Consider the following 22869-nt stretch of genomic DNA (forward strand, 5'->3'; position numbering starts at 1 on the left):
GCCACTGCGCAGGCGCGGACACGCTCCCCTCGGCCTCCGCGCGGTGCTCCAGGCCGGGCGCGCGCCCGCGGCGGGTTCGCCCCCGGCGGGCGGAGGGCTGCGCGCGCTCGAGGGGGCCGGCCGTGACGTGCGTCGCTCTACGCTCGACGTCACGGGTCGGTGTGTAGTGGCGGCCGGGCTGCCCTCAGCGGCGGCGCCTGAGGAGGGCGGTGCGGCCGCTGGGTGCGGCGTTCGGGGGTCGCGCGGCCCGCGGCGGCGACGACGACGAGGACGACGACCGGGAGGCCCGGCACCCTAGCCGCGGAGTCGCCGCCCCAGCTCCTTCTCCGGCCTCCGGCGGCGCCCGGCCTGCGGCTTCCTCCTTTCCTGCCCAGCTTCCCGCGGGCCTCGGGCCGCGGCGGCAAGAAGCACCGGCCGGCTGCGACGGTCCGCGCCCGCCCCCGCCCGGCCCGGGCTGCATGTGAAGGAGGGACGGGCCTGGCCCGCCGCCCGCGCCTGACTGCTCGCGCGCCCCTCCGGCCCCGGGCCGCGGCCTCCCCCGCCCGGGGGGCGCGGTGACAGGCCGCGCGGGGGCGGAGGGGCGGGCTCCAGGCGGCGGCCCCTCCTCGGGCCTGCGGCTGCCGACGTCCCCGCGGAGCGGCCGGTACGTGCCCGTGTGGGGGGCGGGGGTGGGAGCGGGAGTTGCGCGAGGGGGTTGCCCTGCTCCGGGTGGGCGGGCCTCGGGCCCCCTGCGTCGGTCCTGAAGGCCGGTCTGAGCGAAGTGGACGGACTGCTGGGCCGGTGGCTGTCAGACGCGCTCTCGGCAGGGCTTTTCGCGGGGGGACTGCTGCTGGTCCCTGGGAGACCAGGGCTCTTACCTGCTGTAAGCGAACGGGGCTCGTCTGTGCGCGGCCGCGGCGTGGTCGTCTGTTGGTGAGGGTGATTCCCTCCTTTCTGTGCGGAACGCTTAGCTAGCGCTTTCCGCTTACTGCGCGCCCGGCGGGGGTCGTGCATTGTGTCGCTTCGTCTTAGCCCGATGAGGCAGGTGGGTACGGGCCTCCCCATTTTACAGATGAAAAAATGAGGCTCAGAGAAATTAAGGAACTTGCCCAAGGTCATGCAGCTGGTAATCTGAGAGGCCTTGATTTGAATGTGATGTCTTTTCTGTAGGACTGTATTTCTGCATCTTGCAAAAATAAATATTTGAGGAAAATGAGGATGGATGCAGAGTTTCTTCCTGGGAGTAAATTCTAAATTCATAGGTAGATATAATTTACTTGCCTCTGTTTTTTTTTCAATTACTTTTAAAAGATGGTTCCTGGCACCTTTTCCTATTTTGCAGTAGGACTGAACAGAAAAATTTCCCCTCTTATCACAAAGAAATATATTTGATAACACTGCGTATTTCTTGAAAAGTTTCAATTTTACTTGTGCAGTTTGTTCTTAATGCATACAGGGAACTCGCAGTTGGGTTATTTGCTTGAGATTTCCTTATTGCAAAATTTGTTGCTGGATTATGTGGCAATGGCAACACACTTAGTAATTTGTGCGTTGTGTTATGCAATATTTCTGAGTTGTGTCAAAATTTAATGTGTACAATATTGTGTGTGATTACAATATTAATGTGATTTTTTTTCTTTCAATTGTGTGTAGCGACTAATCAGTGTTTATAAACTAACCGACAATTGTCATTTTAGCATTGGCGTGTACTGTTTCTTTGATTATGGTTAATGAAAAAGTAAAGAGCCTTTACCTTTCTCTTTACAAAAGAAATTGTTGATAAATTCCTTTGAGTAATTGAGGCTGTATGCATTGTTGCAAATGTTTAAGAAATCTGTTGGTGACCAATTACTCTATAATTTTCTCTGGTATATTATCAGGTTTAAGGAAATTTGTAGTTGAATGTCTTTGTAATGGCTGTAGACAGAAGGTCAAATTATAGAGTTAACAAGTGGATAGGGCACAGATTTATTTGTTTGGTTAAAAATATAAACATATGTTGAGTCTTGAATTATGTTGAATATGATATCATTATAGAATGGTTATCTAGTCATGCTCTCCATGTGTCTCTTTTAAGAGAACTAGCTGTTAAAGGCTTAATCTTAAATAATTGCGTTATAGACTTAATCTTTTAAGCAGTGTTTTAGGTGGAGCTTTCATTCCTAGTTTATCTTATTGCTACCAAAAGGGTAAGCTATATTTAATAGATGCTGTATTAAGATGAAGTCATGTTTGGTTCTTTACAGTTCCCACAGCTTTGGGTTCAGGTTGACCTTTTTTCCTTGTAGAATTGGAAGTCTCTGGGCTCCCCCTCACCCCTGACTTTTTATTATGAAACAATTTCAAGCATATAGGAAATTGGTAATAGTGAGCATCCATATGATGACCCTCTGGATCCAACAACTGTTGACATCTTGCCATATTTCCTTTATCTGTAAATACGTGTATATTATTTTTGGCTAAACTAGTTGAAGCTAAGCTGTAGACATTTTGACACTTCACCCCTAAATAGGTCAGCATGCATCTCCAAAGGACATTTTCTTATATAGCCAAAATACCATTCTTGTTAAGTTTTTTAGTTAATATTTTCTTATTTATAATTAGTTAATAGTTTCTTATTGATAATTCCTTAATGTAATCTAGTATCCATCCATATTTAAATCTCCCCATTTGTACCGAAAGGTCCTTTATGGCACTTTGCACCCAATCCCACCAAACCAGGATCCCATCAAGGTTTATTCCCTGCTTTTGGTTAAGTTCCTGATCTCTTCTAATCTAGAACACCCTCACCTCCCCCTTTTAAAATGACGTTGATATTTTTTTTTTTTTTTAAAGATTTATTTTTTCCTTTTTCTCCCCAAAGCCCCCCGGTACATAGTTGTGTACTCTTCGCTGTGGGTTCTTCTAGTTGTGGCATGTGGGACGCTGCCTCAGCGTGGTCTGATGAGCAGTGCCATGTCCGCGCCCAGGACCCGAACCAACGAAACACTGGGCCGCCTGCAGCGGAACGCGCGAACCCAACCACTCCGCCACGGGGCCAGCCCCGACGTTGATATTTTTTAAGAGATCAGGCCAGTTGTCTTATAAAATAAGTCACATTCTCAGTTGGTCTGAATTTTTCTCCTATGGTGTCATTTAGTGTGCTCCTCTGTTAACCCTTGTATTAGCTAACTGTGAACTAGGTTTAAAAGGTTGATTAGTTTCAAATTAAATATTTGGGCAAGAATAACTGCTTAGTGATGCTGGTACTTCATATTGCTTCCCATCAGGAGACACATACTGTCAAGTCCCATTTTTTGTGACGCTGAGTTTGATCACTTGGTTATGGGGGTTAAGGTAAGGAATATTTTCCCCACTGCAATTAGCAGGTAATCTGTGGCATGATAAATTTGCACTGTGGTGCTAGCCTATTCTCTGATAATCTTTCACCAATAATCAGCATCTGTTGCTGATCCTTGTCAGGCTAACTTTTGAATTTCAGTGTTAATCTTTTGTTGGTCTATAGATAGAAACACAATCACAGGAATGTAAAATAGCCTATGCAGCTATATTAATCAGATTCTGATTTTGCAGATTTTTAAGATTTTTAGTTATGAATTCAAGTATTTTCTTTTACGAATATAAGTAAACCTGGCTTGAGAAAAATAGGCAAAATTCAATGCCTGTCTTTTCCTGTACTCTCATTCAAGGCACGTGTTTAAGTTTTTCTTAGCCAATATTTGTTGCACAGGAATAACCAGAAATACAATAAGAGAAGAGTGGATTTACTGAAAAACATTTTGAGAAAACTATTTTCTGGTGTCATACAAAGAGCCCTGGCCTGTGAGTCAGAAGATGTAAATTCTAGTCCTAATTCTACCACTATGTGAAGTTCAAGAATTACAACTTTTTAAACTTCACTGCATGTTCTCATTTCATAATGATTAATTTAATATACATTTATGAATTTCTGATAAGGAGGCATGTTGGTTACGTTTAGAGGTGAATCTCATTTTAGTTAAGCTAGACAGAAATAAATCAAATATGTATAATACAAAATTGAATTTATTTCCCAAGTAACTATCTGACACTTAGTTGGTGATTGTTTTATACAAGGGTTCATAGTAGAATTTACTTAAGTAACACCTTCTCATTCATTAAAAATACGATTTAATTCATGGAATAGTTTACATGAAGTTTTTCCATACGTCTCCTTTGTAAGTCAAGATGGACTGTATATATGGAAATAAAAAAGCTTTTTCCTTATTCTCGAGTGTTGTGTGAGGTATATCTCTGTATCTGCTTACACACACACACACACATTTATATGCATCTTGTCTGTGTAATTTTGTCTTTTGTCTTGAATATCCCTGAGATTTATTGGAAATGTTGGTTGACTGCATTTCTCATGGTGGTTAATCACATATTTGTTTTGTAACATCTCTTGTATTGTTGCCTTTATTGTTACTTAACTCTTAGATTGTGCTTAATTTTTTTGTTATGCTTTGTCTTCCCAACTGATAGGATAGAATAAAATCTTGTTTTGAGTCCTTCCTGTAAGTAGCACAGTGCCATTCTTATAAGTTCTCAAGAGTGCTTTGCTTGATAGTCATAGTACCATAAATTTAAAAAGCACTCTGTGGTTTATAAACTTCAGCAGTTTTTTCTAAAGGTAATGTTTCCCCCTATTTCTGCAGTAGTCATTTAGTGTTGACTTTAATAATTAAATAATGACAAATTAAAAGAACAGTTTAAGATATGACTGTATCGTTATTCTTTTGATAATTCCCAAATTAGGTCCCCTCTTTGCCACTACCTCAGGCAGGATGTTCCACAAGCACTGTGCACCTGCCTCTACCATAGTACCTACTGCATTGCCCTATAATGATGTCAGTGTCTTCCATTAGGAAGTTAGCTCTTCAAGGACAGAGGCAGTGTTTTGTGATTTTGGTGCCCCAACACCTAGCACAATGCCTGGAGCTAAATATTTATTAAATGAACAGAGAGTTGACAGAAGGGACCTCCTTTTACAGTGTTCTAAGATTCTTGAAAGGTGATGCCTACCAAGTCACTGATGATTTACAAAATTTTTCTTCTGAATTTACGGTTGAGTTTTCTTTATTCTTTCTTCCGGTATTATTTGTTTTATTTTATTTTGCACACTTAAGCAATTTCTCTATTCTAGGCACTGCTTAAGTAGTACTTTGAAGATATTCATTTAATTCCTATTAACAGCCCAATGAATTAGTTACTATTGTTATACCCATATTACAGATGAGGCAACTGAAGCACAGAGACAATAAATACCTTGGCCATGTTCACACTCGTGCATGGTAGAGCTGGGACAGAATGCAGGCATTCTGGCTTCAGAATCTGTACTCCTAACGACTGCACCCTGCCACCTCTCTGCTTTATCAGGGCAACCAGAATCTTGGATATGCTTTACCAAAGTAATATCATCATCATTCATGGAGTACCGACTATGTCCCAGGGTGGGGAGGGCACTTCCAGCAGGCCCTGAAGAGGAGGCAACAGTTGAACTCAATTAGCAAACCCTATACATTAACTGATTGTGTTTATAATGTTTATTGAAAAAAACATAGAAAAGATACAGAAGAAAATAAAAGTAGTAAGCAGTTAAAAGTATGAACTTAGGAGTCAGAGCTGAATGTGAGTCCCAGCTCTCCTGTTTAACCTCTCTAAGCCTCGTTTTCCTTATCTATAAAATAGATATTAGTACCTAACACAGATTTGTTGTGAGGTTTAAATGAGATATGTTTAGTGTAGTGCCTAGTGTGTAATGTGTTCAAAAAACATTATCAGTTATTGTAAAATCTCCCATAGTCCACAGAGTTCACGTCTATTTTGATGTACATGGAAGCCCTCTTATTTAATGTAATTATATGGTGTTCAGTTTAATTAAAAAAATTAATATGAGAGGAATAAAAATAGCATGTTTTTATCTTAAATACTTTATTTTGTTTAAAAAAACATGGAGGTATAAAGCAGTCTGAGTACATGATCCATCTAGAGTTGTATCATTTTTCCCCTAGTCTTTTACAGTTTACTCACCTATACCTACTTTAATAACAATTTATTTGGTAACTACTTTAATGACAATTTTTTTGGTAACTAGTCTTTGAGTCTAAACATTGAACTTCATTTTCATAGAAATAACAACTCGTTTCACATAATTTCATAGGTTTATGTACTATTAAACTATGTAATTATTTTAACAAGTGTATAAACATATCTAGTTCTTGGTAAGTTGATGGGAGCAGAAATGCACTGGTTTGGTAAAAAATAAGCTTAACTAGTGGTGAATGTTCAGCAGTTTATCAAGACTCTATAGAAAGAATGGAGAGTGCTGGTTAATTTGCCAAATTTGTTAAGGAATTTGGATAAGAAAATATTGTTTCCTTGCCTTCTATCTCTGAGTATATGGATTTATGTATTATACAAATATTTAAACAAAGGATTCAAAGCTACGTAGTCATAATATCTCAATTTTATTTCAGCTCCTTCAGGTTTTTTTTCCATTTGTGTCCACCTCCTGCCCCCCCCCCCCCTTTTTTTTCTTTCAATATTCTGGTTCCTTGGCAATGTGTATAGTTTTTAAATTAGATCTCATTCTCCGTCTTCCATATTTGTCATCGTCTAGCAATATTGTCATCTCTTTGTTATTTTATTTTGCATTCTAGGAGAGATTCTTGGGTTTGACCTCCATAGCCACGTTGAAAATTCTGTTCTTTATACCCTCCAATATGTATTAAAAAATATTTTTCATCTCATGGGTATTTTATTTCTTCAATTGAATCTCTGTTATCTTGGCAATCCTTGATCTTGCTGATTTCCTTTTTCCTCTCATCCTTATTTTGCGTCTCAGTCTGGTCTCTCCTTTGGCTTCTGTTTTTGCTTTATAAAGGCATGTCTTCTGGCATTGAGGCTACCATACAATTTTCTATAAATTTCAAAATGTATCTTGGAAGGAAGGAGAAGTAATATTTGAGCATCTCTTATGTGCCAGAAACTTGACACATTAATTTCGTAGTAATTATGGTAGATTATATTATCCTCACTTTACAGGTGAGGGAACAGGCTCAGAGGTGTTAAGAATCTTGCTCAAATCACAGAGTAGACTTGGGGATTTTTTATGGCTCTTCTAGTTAGAGCAAGGGTTTGCTAGCCTTCTCTTTTGCCTCCACATTGCTTACATACTGTCATTGTATACAGCACTCTCTATGGAACTGTGTGTACTAGAATCTTCCTGGGGTAGGGCCAACATGATTAAAGAAAATATATACTCAATTTCAGATATTATTCTCACCTCTCATCCTTTATAATCGCTAAGTCAAAGAGTTCTGAAAAATACTTGGTTAACTTGCATGATTTTATGTGTACACTAGTGCCCCCCTTATCCTTGGTTTCAGTTACCCACGGTTAACTACAGTCTGAAAATATTAAATGGAAAATTCCAGAAATAAACAATTCATAAGTTTTAAATTGCAAGCCGTTTTGAGTAGCATGGTGAAATCTCGTGCCATCCCATCCCAGATGTGAATCATGCCTTTGTCTGGTGTATCCATGCCATATATGCTAACCCACCTATTACTGAGTAGGCATCTTGGTTGTCGGATCAACTGTCATGGTATTGCAGTGCTTGTGTTCAGGTAACCCTTATTTTACCTAATGGCCCCAAAGCACAAGAGTGGTGATGCTGGCAATTCAGATATGCCAAAGAGAAGCTGTAAAGTGGTTCCTTTAAGTGAAAAGGTGAAAGATCTCGATTTAATAAGGAGAGGAAAAAAATCGTATGCTGAGGTTGCTGAGATCTGTGGTAAGAATGAGTCGTCTATCCATGAAATTGTACCTTGGCTTTGTATCCTGCAACTTTGCTGTAGTTGTCAATTATTTCTAATAGTTTTGCGACGCATTCTTTAGGGTTTTCTGTATGTAAAATCATGTTGTCTGCAAAGAGCAAGAGTCTCACGTCTTCAGTGCGTATTTGGATTCCTTTCATTTCTTTTTCCTGCCTAATTGCTCTGGCCAAAACCTCTAGTACCACGTTGAATAAGAGGCTTGATTATGTTGAGGTATTTTCCTTCTATACCCATTTTATTGAGAGTTTTCATCATAAATGGATGTTGGATCTTGTCAAATGCTTTCTCTGCATCTGTGGAGATGATCACGTGGTTTTTAAATTCCTCCTTTTGTTAACATGGTGTGTCATATTGACTGATTTGCAGATGTTGAACCATCCCTGTGTCCCTGGTATGAATCTCACTTGATCATGGTGTATGATCTTTTTAATTTATTACTGTATTGGGTTTGCCAAAATTTTGTTGAGGATTTTTGCATCTATGCTTATCAGCAATATTGTCCTGTAGTTTTCCTTCTTTGTGTTGTCCTTGTCTGGTTTTGAGATCCGGGTGGTGTTGGCCTCGTAGAATGTGTTAGGAAGTGTTCCATCTTCCTCAATTTTTTGGACTAGTTTGAGAAGAATAGGTAATAAATTGTCTCTGAATGTCTGGTAGAATTCTCCTGAGAAGCCATCTGGTCCTGGACTTTTATTTTTGGGGAGGTTTTTTATTACTATTTCAATCTCTTTACTTGTGATTGATCTATTCAAATTCTCTGTTTATTGTTGATTCAGTTTTGGGAGGTCGTAAGAATCTAAGAATTTATCCATTTCTTCTACATTATCCAGTTTGTTGGCATATAGTTTTTTATAGTATTCTCTTATAATCTTTGGTATTTCTGTGGTATCCGTTGTAATTTCTCCTCTTTCATTTCTAATTTTATTTATTTGAGCCTTCTCTCTTTTTTCTTAGTGAGTCTGGCTAAGGGTTTGTCAGTTTTGTTTATCCTCTCAAAGAGTCAGCTCCTTGTTTCATTGACCCTTTTTGCAGTCTTTTTTGTTTCAATTTCATTTATTTCTGTTCCAATTTTTATTATTTCCCTCCTTCTGCTGAGTGTGGGCTTTGTTTGTTCTTCTTCTTCTAATTCTGTTAGGTGTAGTTTAAGATTGTTTGAGCTTTTTCTTGTTTTGTTATTTTTCTCATTCTGTTAGGTGTAGTTTAAGATAATTTATTTGAGCTTGTTCTTGTTTGTTAACGTGGGCTTGTATTGCTAAAAATTTCCCACTTAGGACCACTTTTGCTGCATCCCATAAGAGTTAGTATGGTGTGTTCTCATTCTCCTTTGCCTCTAAATATTTTTTGATTTCTCCCTTTATTTCTTTGACAACCCATTGGTTGTTCAGTATATCCGTGAAATTGTGAAGAAGGAAAAAGAAATTCATGTTTCCTGTTGGACCTTAAATACATATGTATAGGAAAAAACATAACATTCATGGGGTTTGATCCTATTTGTGGTTTCTGGCATCCATTAGGGGTCTTAGAATGTATCTCCTTTGGATAAGGAGAGACTATTGTATTATATACACTTTTCAGTGGGATGAAAATAAATTGGTTTATTTTAAATAAATGATATGAGAAGTGTGTTTATTTTTCTGGTTTCTAAGAGAGGTAATATGGAAGAGTTTAATGTACTTGATCAGATAGTTGATGAAATTTCTTGAAATAAATATAATGAACATTAGGGATTTTCAGTGTGACTTTTTTAAAATTAAATTTTAGACTGTATCATTCTGAATAGGCTATGAACAATAACCCCCAAATCTCAGTGGCTTAAAATAACAAAGCTTTATTTTTTGCTCATGCTGTGTGTTCATTGAGCGTTGGTTGGGGGACTTCCACTCAACATGTGTCAATGAGTAAGAGGCATAAACTGCAAAAGAGACAAAAAGTTTATTTGAGACACAAATTTAAGTAGAAACTCAGATGTGCTCTGAGGAAGACAAAGGGTGCATGGGTTTATAAAGGCAAAGGACACAGGCCTAGGAAGATTTACGTTGAACAGCTAATGATCGGTTCTGCCATGAGGTGAGCTGACTCGCCAGCTTGTAGTTGGTGCTTGGGTTGTATCTAGGCAGATTGTCCATTCGTGGAATGAGGATGTGTTTCAAGATGTGAGCTCTGCTGTCAGGTAAAGTTCACAAGTTCATTTAATATCTGGTGGTGGACATGGTATGTGTACGTAAGCCTCACTTTCTTAATGGCCTCCCAGCTCCATTTTAGAAGCCTTGACATATGTTACTCTATTTTGTTATCGTCATCCACATTTGTCGTCCTTACTTCGGGTCCAGCTTTGCATCCTCCATTTGGAACCTCACTGTCTGTAACATTACTGGTTGCCAGATGTAAAGAAAAAGACACACCATGTTTTTTCCTTTATCTTATACTCAATACTTCTGACGCTTCTGGTCACCAAATATGTGTGTGTGTAGTTTTCCATCCACCAGGCGATTCTGTGATACCAGCAGGGTGTGCTACAATTTAACTTGATTCTGACACTACCTGGAGATTGTGTCTGATCACACAGGTTAAGGGCTCAGTCCCACAAGACTGCCCTCCTCTTCAGACCCAGTTGGAAGGCCAGGTAGTAACCTGTGCTTCTGACCGACTGGCTATAAATCAGAGGTTCCCATCACTCCCGCCCCCGCTTGGCTTCAATTAATTTGCTCGAATGGCTCACAGAATTCAGGAAAACAGTTGCTAGATGACCAGTTTATTAAAAAGGACATAATTTACTAACAGCCAGATGGAAGAGATACATAGGGCAAAGTATGGGGAAAGGGGTGCAGATTTTCCATGCTCTCTCCAAGTGTGCCACTCTCCTGATGTGCCACTCTCTCAACCCCTCCAGGTGTCTGCCAACCCAGAAGCTCTCTGGACCCAGTCCTTTTGGGCTTCTAAGAGAGGCTTCATTACCTTAGCATGGTTGATTAAATTATTGGCCATTGGTGGTTGAACTTAATCTCTAGTCCCTCCTCCTTCCCAGAGGCCAAGGGATGGGGCTGACAGTTCCAACCTCTAAGCATGTGACTGGTTCCCCCTGGCAGCCAGCCTCCATCACTAGGTGCTTTTCACAAGTCATGCCATTAACTTAAACTCAGGTGTGGTTTAAAAGAATTTGCTATGGATGTCAAAAGACACCTACATTGTTCTTACCACTTAGGAAATTCCAAGGGTTTTAGGAGCTCTGTGCCAGAAATGGGGATGAAGACGAAATACATATTTATTATAAATCACAGTATCACACCAGGACAGAGGGAAAATAGAACTTGTCAAAGCATATGCTGGCTTTTAAAGCTTTAACTTGGAAGAAACATTCACTTCTTCACCCAAAGGTATTGGCCTAAAGAAGTCTTGTGGCTGTACCTGAGTTGAACAGTGAGCTAAGTTCAGTATTTTCATATGCCCAGAAGGAGAAAATCAAGAATTTGTGAAGAGTCGTACCACACAGGCAGTGCTATGGAAAAGGTTTTGAAAATTATTTTTGAAAATTAATTAATAGGAGCCAGTGGGGAAAATATGTAGATATCAGCTTAGCCTAACGAAAACATGACAAAAGCAACAGTTGGCAAAAAATTTTAAGAAATTCCAAGTTGGATACATAGGATACCATGCACAGAATTCGGGGAAATGGAGTGCAAAGTGGTCAGAGGGGCAATTAAGTTAATTGGAGAAGGTTTCCTGAATAAGTTGTTTTGAGATGGATGTTAGGAGTAAGAATTCCTAAAGAGGAGAGAGAGGTGGGCATTCAAGGGATACACAGGAGCCAAGGCTCAGGAACTGGGATCTGTAAAGTCCCTTGGGAAAGCAAGAAGGTTAGATGGACTGAAACGCATGTGTGCCGTGTTATGTTGTGGTCATAAGGAGAGTCAAATTTGAGATTTGTTTATTTAGGTACTTGTTAATAGGCTAGTGATGTACAAAGTGCTTTTAGGTGCTGTAGAAGATATAAAGATAGGTAGGTACTGTTTCCTGCCTTCCAGGAGCTTCCTGTATAATGAAGACACAGCCAGGCACACATGTAATGTTGTTACAAAGCATGTAGATGAAAGAGGTTATGGAAATTGATTTGATGAAAATTGGCTAGCCTTAAAGGTTTTATTTTGAGGTTTGAGGTTCTGGCAATATATACTAACTTGGGAGTTCTGATTAAGAAGTACTGTGTTTGGGCTGGCCTGGTGGCGTAGTGGTTAAGTTCACACGCTCTGCTTAGGCGGCCCCGGGGTTCCCAGATTTGGATCTCAGGAGTGGACCTAACACCGCTTGGCTGTGTCCCACATAAAATAGAAGAAAATTGGCACAGATGTTAGCTCAGGGCCAATCTTCCTCACACACAAAAGAAGTACTATGTTTGATCTTATTTGGGAGTTTTGATTTATATGATAAGCAACAGAAAGTGTTCAGTCCTACCAGCAGAATGAGTGTGCTCAATATGATCCTATTTTGACTATAACCCTGGTCATGATTTTATTATATCAATATTAAAGTATAACTATAGTTTGATATTTTGTCATTTTTAAAATCCAGGGGATTAGTGAGGGGAGCATATTGGTACACAGTAGGCATGCGTTAAATGTTGGTTGAATAAATAAACACATGAGAGGCAATGTAATGTAGAATGTAAAAGTAGATTCTGAACAAGATTATCTGGGTTCCAATCCTGAACTTAATAAATGATAGCTCTTATTATATTTTTTGAGTGTTCACTATGCACTCGTATTGTTCTCAGTGCTTTACAAATATTTCATTTAAATCTTGTAATAATCATTTAAAGTGGGTACAGTTACTGTCCCCATTTTACAGATGAGGAAATGGGCACTGAGAGCCATTGTTATCATTATTGTCAGTGAATGTGGAGTAATGTTTTTGGTAAACCAGTTACGAGTTTTTTCTTTCCAGTGCCTGATAGAAATATTAGAGAGTGATGATCAGGGTATGAAGACCATATTTATATCAGCCTACAATGATTTGAGAGTTTTAAAAAAAGCCTAAATTTGTTGAGTATTGATTTAAGAGCTGCCCTCTTCTCCTTTAAGATAAGTTAATAGGATGTAGAAAAGAATTAAGATTTATAGGCATTTAAAACAAATTCCTCAGCTTCCTCAGTTACGGATTAAGAACTGAGAGGAAAAAAACACAAAACTAAATAGATCAACTTAATTTTTTTGTGTTTATTTATTTATTGAGATCATAATAGTTTATAACGTTGTGAAATTTCACTTGTACATTATTTGTCAATCACCATATAAATGCTCCCGTTCACCCCCTTTCCCCTGGTAACCACTGAACTGTTCTCTTTGTCCATTTGTTTGTTTATCTTCCACATATGAGTGAAATCATGTGGTGCTTGTCTTTGTCTGGCTTGTTTTGCTTAACATAAGAGCCTCAAGGTCCATCCGTGTTGTTGCAAATGGGACGATTTTGTCCTATTTTAAGACTGAGTAGTATTCCATTGTGTATATATATATATACACCACATCTTCTTTATCTAGTCATCAGTCGATGGGCACTTGGGTTGCTTCCACGTCTTGGCTATTGTGAATAATGCTGCAGTGAACATAGGGGAGCATAAGTCTCTTTGAATTGTTGATTTCATGTTCTTTGGATAGATACCCAGTAGTGGGATCGCTGGGTCATATAGTATTTCTATTTTTAATTTTTTGAGGAATCTCCATACTGTTTTCCGTAGTGGCTGCACCAGTTTGCATTCCCACTGGGAGTGTATGAGGGTTCCCTTTTCTCTGCATCCTCCCCAATGTTTGTTATTTTTTGTCTTGGTGGTTATAGCCATTCTAATGAGTGTAAGGTGATATCTTAGTGTAGTTTTGATTTGCATTTCCCTGATGATCAGTGATGATGAGCATCTTTTCATGTGCCTGTTAGCCATCTGTATATCTTCTTTGGAGAAATGTCTCTTCATATCCTCTGTCCATTTCTTGATTGGGTTGTTTTTGTTGTTGTTGAGTTGTGTGAGTTCTTTATATATTATGGAGATTAACCCCTTTTGGATATATGATTTGTAAATATTTTCTCCCAATTGTTGGGTTATCTTTTCATTTTTATCCTGGTTTCCTTTGCCTTCTAGAAGCTCTGTAGTCTGATGGAGTCCCACTTGTTTATTTTTTCATTTGTTTCCCTTGTCTGGGTAGATAAGGTATTTGCAAAGATTCTTTTAAGTCTGATGTCAAAGAGTGTACTGCCTACATTTTATTTCAGAAATTTTATGGTTTCAGGTCTTACCTTCAAGTCTTCTCTCATTTTGAGTCTATTTTTGTGTATGGGGAAAGATAATGGTCTACTTTCATTCTTTTGCATGTGGCTGTCCAGTTTTCCCAGCACCATTTATTGAAGAGATTTTCCTTTGTCCAGTGTATGTTCTTGGGGGGCACCTTTGTCAAAGATTAGCTGTCCGTAGATGTGTGATTTTATTTCTGGGGTTTCAATTCTGTTCCATTGATCTGTGTGCCTGTTTTTGTACCATGCTGTTTTGATTGCTATGGCTTTGTAGTATTTTTTGAAGCCACGGATTGTGATACTTCCAGCTTTGTTCTTTTTTCTCAGTATTACTTTAGCTATTTGGGATCTTTTGTTGCCCCACATGAATTTTAAGACTCTTTGTTCTATTTCTGTGAAGAATGTCATTGGGATTCTGACTGGGATTGCATTGAATCTATAGATTGCTTTAGGTAATATGGACATTTTAACTATGTTTATTCTTCCAATCCATGTGCATGGAATATCTTCCGATTTCTTTATGTCATCCTCAGTTTCTTTCAGTAGTGTTTTGTGGTTTTCATTGAATAGGTCTTTTACTTGCTTGGTTAAATTTATCCCTAGATATTTTATTCTTTTTGTTGCGATTGTAAATGGGATGGTGTTCTTGAGTTCTCTTTCTGTTAGCCCGTTATTAGAGTATAGAAATGAAACTGATTTTTGTAAGTTGATTTTTGTACCCTGCAACATTGCTGTAATTGTTGATCATTTCTAATAGTTTTCTGATGGACTTTTTAGGGTTTTCTATAAATAAAATCATGTCCTGTGCAAAGAGTGAGAGTTTCACTTCTTCATTGCGTATTTGGATTACCTTTATTTCCTTTTCTTGCCTAATTGTTCTGGCCAAAACCTCCAGTACTGTGTTGAATAGGAGGGTTGAGAGTGGGCATCCTTGTCTTGTTCCTCTTCTCAGTGGGATGGCTTTCAATGTTTCCCCATTGAGTATGATGTTGGCTGTGGGTTTGTTATATATGGCCCTTATTATGTTGAGGGACTTTGCTTCTATACCCATTTTATTGAGACTTTTTGTCATAAGTGGATGTTGGATCTTGTCAAATGCTTTCTCTGTATCTATTGAGATGATCATGTGGTTTTTGTTCCTTATTAATGTGGTGTATCACATTGATTGATTTGCGGATGTTGAACCATCCCTGCATCCCTTGTATAAAACCCACTTGATCATGGTGTATGATCTTTTTAATGTATTGCTGTATTGGTTTTGCCAAAATTTTGTTGTGGATTTTTGCATCTGTGTTCATCAGCAATATTGGGCTGTAATTTTCTTTCTTTGTTTTGTCCTTGTCTGGCTTTGGTATCAGGGTGGTGTTGGCTTCATAGAATGTGTTAGGAAGTGTTCCATCTTCCTTAATTTTTTGGAATAGTTTGAGAAGGATAGGTAATAAATCATCTTTGAATGTTTGGTAGAATTCTCAAGGGAAGCTGCCTGGTCCTGGACTTTTCTTTTTGGGGAGGTTTTTGATTATTGTTTCACTCTCTTTTCTTGTGATTGGTCTAGTCAGATTCTCTATTTCTTCTTGATTCAGTTTTGGGAGGTTCTAAGAGTCTAAGAATTTATCCACTGCTATGTTGTCCAGTTTGTTGGTGTATAGTTTTTCATAGTATTCTGTTATAATCTTTTGTATTTCTGTGGTATGCGTTGTAATTTCTCCTCTTTCATTTCTAGTTTTATTTATTTGAAACTTCTCTCTTTTTTTCTTAGTGAGCCTGGCTAAGAGTTTGTTAATTTTACTTATCTTCTTAAAGAAGCAGCTCTTTGTTTCATTGGTGCTTTCTACTGTCTTTTTGTTTCAGTTTCATTTATTTCTGCTCTAATTTTTATTGTTTCCTTCCTTCTACTGACTTTGGGCTTTGTTTGTTCTTCTTTTTTGAATTCTGTTTGATGTAGTTTGAGACTCTTTATTTGGAATTTTTCTTGTTTTTTAAGATAAGCCTGTATTGCAGAGAATTTCCCCCTTAGGAGTGCTTTTACTGTATCCCATATGAGGTGGTATGGTGTGTTTTCATTTCCATTTGTTTCCTGATTTTTTTTTTTATTTCTCCTTTAATTTCTTCAGTGATCTATTGGTTGTTCAGTATCATGTTGTTTAGTCTCCACATCTTTGTCCCTTTCCCAGCTTTTTTCATGTAGTTTATTTCTAGTTTCATAGCATTATGGTTGGAAAAGATGCTTGGTATTATTTCAATCTTCTTAAATTTATTGAAGTTTGCCTTGTTTTCCAACATATGGTCTATCCTTGAGAATGTTCCATGTGCACTTGAGAAGGATGTGTAATCTGTTTTGGTTGGAGTACTCTGTATATATCTATTAAGTTCATCTGGTGTAGTTTTTGGTTTAATTCCACTATCTTCCGGTTGACTTTTTGTCTGGATGATCTATCTATTGGTGTAAGTGGGGTGTTGAGGTCCCCTACTATTATTGTAGTGTTGTGAATATCTCCTTTTAGATTTGTTAATAGTTGCTTTATGTACTTTGGTGCTCTCGTGTTGGGTGCATAGATATTTGTAAGTGTTATATCTTCTTGATGGAGTGTTCCTTTTATCATTATATACTGCCTTCTTTGTCTCTCTTTACCTCTGTTGTCTTGAAGTCTACTTTGTCTAAGTATGGCACCTGCTTTCTTTTGTTTGCCATAAAGTTGGAATATCGCCTTCCATCTCTTCACTCTGAGTCTGTGTTTGTCTTTGCAGCTGAGATGTGTTTCCTGGAGGCAGCATATTGTTGGGTCTTGTTTTTCAATCCATCCTGCACTCTGTGTCTTTTGATTGGAGAATTCAGTGTATTTATATTTAAAGTGATTATTGATAGATGAGGGCCTAATGCTGCCATTTTATCACTGGTTTTTGGTTCTTCTGCATTTCCTTTGTTTCTCATCCTGTGTATTTCAGACTACCAATTTGGTTAGGTAGTTTTATATGCTTGTTTTCTTAGTTTTCTCCTAATTTAAACATTTGTATCTCTCTTCTGATTATTTGTTTCGTGATTAATATGAGGTTTGGATAAAAAAATGTAGATGAGATAGTCCGTTTTCTGATAACCTCTTATTTTCTTAGACTAAGGCATTTTTACCCCTTTCCTCTTCCCCTTCTAAGTGGTTCTTGTCACAACTTATTCCATCTTGTGTTGTGAGTTTGTGTTTCAAATGAGTGTATTATATTTATTTTTGGTGTCTTCCTTCCCTTTATCTTTAATGTTATAATTAAGTGTTGGCTAACCTTTTCTTGTAGAGAGCTGCAATTTTATGATTTTGTCTACCTATTTATCTCCTTTCTGAAGGCTTTGTAACCCCTTTTTATTTTTTGTCAGGTATGAGGGCCTTCATGAGTATTTCTTGTCCAATGAACTCCCTTAGTTTTTATTTATCTGGGAAATCTTTTATTTCTCCATCAAATCTGAAGGATATTTTTGCTGGATAGAGTATTCTTGGCTGAAAGTTTTTGTCTTTCAGAATTTTGAATATGTCATTTCACTCTCTCCTAACTTATAAGGTTTCTGCTGAGAAATCCACTGAAAGATTGATACAGGTTCCTTTGTAAGTTATTTTCTTTTGCCTTGCTGCCCTAAGTATTTTTCTTTGTCGTTGACTTTTGCCAGCGTTACTGCTATATGCCTTGGAGAAGATCTTTTTACATTGATATAGTTAGGAGGTCTGCTGGTTTCATTCACTTGTATTTCCAGCTCCTTCTCCAGGTTTGGGAAGTTCTTAGCTGTTATTTCTTTGAACAAGCTTTCTACTCCATTCTCCTTCTCTTTTCCTTCTGGAATACCTATAATACTTATGTAGCATTTCCTAATTGAGTCAGATGTTTCTTGAAGAATTTCTTCATTTTTTTTTAGTTTTCCCTCCTCACCTGAAGCATTTCTGTGTTTCTGTCCTCCAGACTGCTTATTCGCTCCTCTATAAATCAGCTCTGTTATTCAGGGAGTCCAGATTTTTCTTTGTCTCATCCATTGTGTTTTTCATTTCCAACAGTTCGGATTGGTTTGTTTTTACAGTTTCAATCTCTTTTGTCAAGATATTCCTGAATTCATTGAGCTGTCTTTCTGTATTGTAATTTGTTTTTTATGATAGCTATTTTGAATTTTCTGTCATTTAGATTATAAATTTCTGTGCCTTCAGGATCGATTTCCTGGTGCTTGTCATCTTCCTTCTGGTCTGGAGAGTTAATATATTTTTTCATACTGTTTCATGGTGTGAATTTGTGCTTTGGCATAGTGATAGTATGTGGTCAGAGCTTCCACCTGCTTCCACTGGGTGGGGGTCAAGAGCTGTGTATTCTGAGCCTGCTGTGATCCACGGCTTGCTCACAGCTGCTGCTTCTCTGTCTGTGTGGGTGCTCTGGCTGGCCGGCTGAGCTAGAGCACTGGGCCGGGGGAGAAGCACTTTCTTTTGCCTACTCAATCCCTGGGGTGTTCTCGCTGTGCCCTTGCTATCTGCTCCCCTGGATGCTGGCTTGATGAAGTCACCCTGACAATAACTTCATCATCATCTTTGTGTGGGGCTTTCCCATGGGCTCTGAGGGAACTTGGAGAGCAAAGATGTTTCCATTGAGGGCTGCCCCTCCCCCCTTTCCTCTCAGAGGTGTGCACAGTCCCAAGCCCAGGGTTGCTGCCATTGGGTGAGGGAGAGGAGATTCTCCTTACCTCCTTTCACTTCCTCTGGGCAGTTCAGCACCTCCACCTTCAGATGTATGACTTAATAGTTCTCTCAGACATCTTTTGTGTTGTGTGAGTGTTCTCTGTTGCTTTATGAATATCCTTGTCGTTATATCTTAGGCGGGAGAGTCTAAGGGGAGAGCTCACTCTGCCATGATGCTGACGTCACTCTCCTATATCAGCTTAATTTTAACAAACATTTACATAATTATCACTGTATGTCAGGCATCTTTTAAGCAGTTTGTGACCACTTACTTGTTTAATTCCCATGGCAATTCAGTGATGGTATTATATGAATATAAATCTTCATTTTACAGATAAGGAAACTAAGGCAAAAAGAGGTTGAGTCATCTACATAAGGTCACACAACTAGTGAGTGGCAGATGCAGATTTCAGACCCAGGCACTTTGGCTCCACAGTCCGAGCTCTTAACCACTATCCTTGCTCTTTTTGTTTTTGTGGGGAGCATGACCCATTGAGAGGTAAAATGTGCATGAGTATGAAGTAATCTTAGAGATCACAAATATATTCAATTTCTGTGTAATACTTTAAAAAGGAGAAAAATCAGAATTTATTATTTAGGGCGTAATCTGCCTTTAGCGCTGAGCTGTTTGGAGGGAGAGAAGGGAACTGACATTTCTTAAGTTAGAATTTCTATGTGAGGTCTTTGTGCTGGTGCTATACATATTATCTTATTAAGTGCTTAAAGTAAACCTGGAATATAATTTCTGATATCTTCATTTCATAATCAAGGATATGGATACTCTGCATTCTGAATGGCCAGAGTCACACACAACTACGGCCAGGTTTTGTATACAAGTCTCTGTGTGACTCTAAACATTGTACTGTAATCCTGTGCTTCCCAAGGAAATGTGAAAACTGAAATATGATTTGCCAAATAAACCACGTATTCTTTTGAAATATCAATTCAAGAAATGATAAAACATTTTATTAACTAAAAAGTCTTGTCTTTTAGAACTTGATGAGAGAAAGGAAGCAAATACATCTCAAATATGATGATTATCATAACAACAGGGACCACTAGATGGAAATTAGATTTTTCTCTGCTTTTCTGAGGATGTGTACGTCTGTTTGCAAATGATTGCCACTTTACATGAGGTGTGATCATTCAACCAATTTAAAATTACATATGAGTTATGGCTATTAAGTTATTACTAAGAATTAACCAAATCTCTTATATCTAGGTAACCATTGTTTTCTTTAGTCATTTTAGAAAACTATATATTTATTGTTGTTATTACTTTTATTACTACTTAAAATGTTTTGGGAATACTAAAAATTTGAATTTTATGTAGTTTTGAGTAGAAATTGTGGTACAAAGTTCAAAAAGGTCTCAAAAGATACACAGTGAAAGTCTCTACCCAGTGACCCAGCTCTTAGCCAGAGGTGACTAATGTTATTACAGAAATACCTCTTTGAAACTGTCTTCAGAGTTTTTGAATTCTCCAATTAGGATATGTCTGATCAGTGATGACAGATTTTATTTTTTTCAGAGTCAGAATTTGTTTATAGTCTGGCAAATAAAGGGGCTGCCATTCAGGATAATATCTTTAAAAATCAGAAGCAAGGGGTGGCTGTAAGGTAGTGAGACTTGTGGTGTGTCTCATTAATTGGCTTAAAGTCAGTTGTTAGAGTTGTAGTGCTAGTATCATAATAGAATAAAATTTTTGTAACTTGATTGAGCTTCTTGGATCTGTAGATTGATATTTTTCATGAGATTTGGGAAGCTTTCAACCATTGTTTCTTCAGGTATTTTTCCTGCCCCTTTTAATCATCTCTCCTTCTGGGACACCCATTAAAATATGTTGGCCTTGGGGCCAGCCCCGTGGACAAGTGGTTAATTTTGTGCTCTCCACTTCGGTGGCCCAGGGTTTTGCTGGTTCAGATCCTGGGCGTGAACGTGGCACTGCTCGTCAGGCCACATTGAGGCAGCGTCCCACATGCCACAACTAGAAGGACTCACAACTAAAATAGACAACTACGTACTGGGGGGATATGGGAAGAAAATGCAGGAAAAAAAATATGTTGGCCTGTTTAATGTTCATTTTCCTTCAGTCTTCTTTCTCTCTGTTGTTCAGGTTGGATAATTTCTGTTGATTTTTTTATTGAGTTTAATTCTTTCTTCTGCCATGTGAGAATTATTTTTCTGTCCGTGTAATACATTTTATGTTTGGATATTGTACTTTTCAACTCTAGAATTTCCATTTTAGTTCTTTTTTTTTTGTAGTTTCTTTCTCTATTGAGGTTTCCTATTTGTAGAATCATTTTCATCAGATTTTCCTTTACTTCTCTTAAATATGTTTATAATAGCTGCTTTGAAGTCTTTGCTAATTTCATCATCTGGGCCTCCCCAGACTCAGTTTCTGTTGACTGCTTTTTTATCTTGAGTATGGTTCACACTTTACTCTTTCTTTGCATGTCTTGTAATTTTTTTTCTTTTTTGAGAACTAGACATAATAGATAATATATTGTAGCAGTTCTGGAATTGGATTTTTTTTTGAACCAACTTGTTTCCACTTAATCTGTGGAATGTATTATTCCCACTGCTTGGTTTGCTGCTCTTGTGTTTGCTTAGTTATTTTTGTTTTTCTGTTTGTGTTTTTTTAAGTCAGGTTTCCTAGGGGTTACCCTGTGATCTCATAACTTAGTGCTCAGTCAGTGATGAGGCAGAGGTTGCACTCAAATACCTTAAGCCTGTCAGACTTTACCTGTCTTCTCGTGGATATGTATGAATTGGATGGTGCAAATTTAAGGTAATTTCCAAGTGTGCCTCAATTTTTACTTTGTACCTGGCCCTCTTGGATCTCTACACATGCCCACAGTTTCCTGCTCAGCCAGGGATTTGTAGAGAGTCCATCTAGCACTTTTATGGCTCTCTCATTTTCCAGATCTTTCCATTAAATTTCTAGTTGGTCTTCCTCTCACTACAGAGATGCTGTCTTCCTTCTAGTAGAGCAGCTGGTTTTCCCCATTCGTTTTTGCCCTTTTATGGACAGTGTCATTCAGTGTGGGTTTTCGTCTTTCATACCAAATCAAGTCAACCCCTCTAGCAACACAACTGCTAGGTTTCCAGGCTACCTCTGCCCTGTTGCAAGTTCTTATGCAGACCAAGCTGGGCTAGTGGTAGGAGCATCCCAGGCAAGAAGTCCACAGACTCCCGTTGCCTTACCTGAAGTTCTGGTAGTTTTCCATGAATAAATACTTCTCAATTTGTTGTTTATCTTTTTGGCATTTCCAAATCCACAAAATGGTTATTTTTGGCAATTTGTCCAGTTTTATTCTTATTTGGGGGAGAAGATTTACTGTTGTCTTTATTCTGCAGTAGCTGGAAGTCCAACCAGTAAGTTCTTTTTATTCTGTCTTCAAAATATACCTTGAATCCATCTTTTTTTCTTCATATTCCCTGCTGCCGTGTTATTCCAAATACTTTAATACATCATCATCTCCTTCTGAACCTTAAGTAACTTTATGACTAGCTTTTGCTTCTTTGCCCTCTACCAGTTCGTTCTTTTCTTTAAATAATTTTTTTAGTTTAGAAAAGTTTTAGATTTACAGAAATATTTTAGATAGCACATAGAGTTCTTGTACTCTATGCCTAGTTTCCCTGTTGTTAACATCTTACATTATTATATGTTTATCACAACTATTGAATCAATGTTGACACATCATCATTAACTAAACTCCGTAGTTTATTCTGATTTCATTGTCCTTTCTCTGTTCCAGGGTTTTATCTGAGATGCAGCATTACAGTAGTTTACACATCCCTTTAATCTTCTGGATTGTGGCAGTTTCTCAAAACCGTCCTTGTTTTTAATGACCTTAACAGTTTTGAGAAATATTGATCAGGTATTTCATAGAATGTCTTTCAAATTTCATTTTGGCAGCTATTTTTCTCCTATGTTACTTGGTTTATGAGTTTGGGGAGGAAGACCACAAAGTTAAAGTGCCATTTTCATCAGATTTCATCACATCATATCAGAAGTTGAGTATCAACATGATGTACCACTGTTGGTGTTGGCCTTGGTC

At 38.4% G+C, this 22869-nt stretch overlaps 1 protein-coding gene across 2 annotated transcripts in view; it reads left to right on the forward strand.

The window, feature by feature from the left end:
• Positions 1-124: 124 nt before the first annotated feature.
• MAP3K2 (mitogen-activated protein kinase kinase kinase 2) overlaps positions 125-22869 on the forward strand; it is an 89121-nt gene continuing 66376 nt past the window's right edge. For both annotated transcript variants that reach the window (XM_023621962.2, XM_070240561.1), the window contains exon 1: positions 125-643. The gene's annotated coding sequence lies outside the window, so the exon portion shown is untranslated. The remainder of the gene's footprint in view (positions 644-22869) is intronic.

Source organism: Equus caballus, chromosome 18 (genome assembly GCF_041296265.1).
Source record: "Equus caballus isolate H_3958 breed thoroughbred chromosome 18, TB-T2T, whole genome shotgun sequence".
NCBI classification, from domain to species: domain Eukaryota; kingdom Metazoa; phylum Chordata; class Mammalia; order Perissodactyla; family Equidae; genus Equus; species Equus caballus.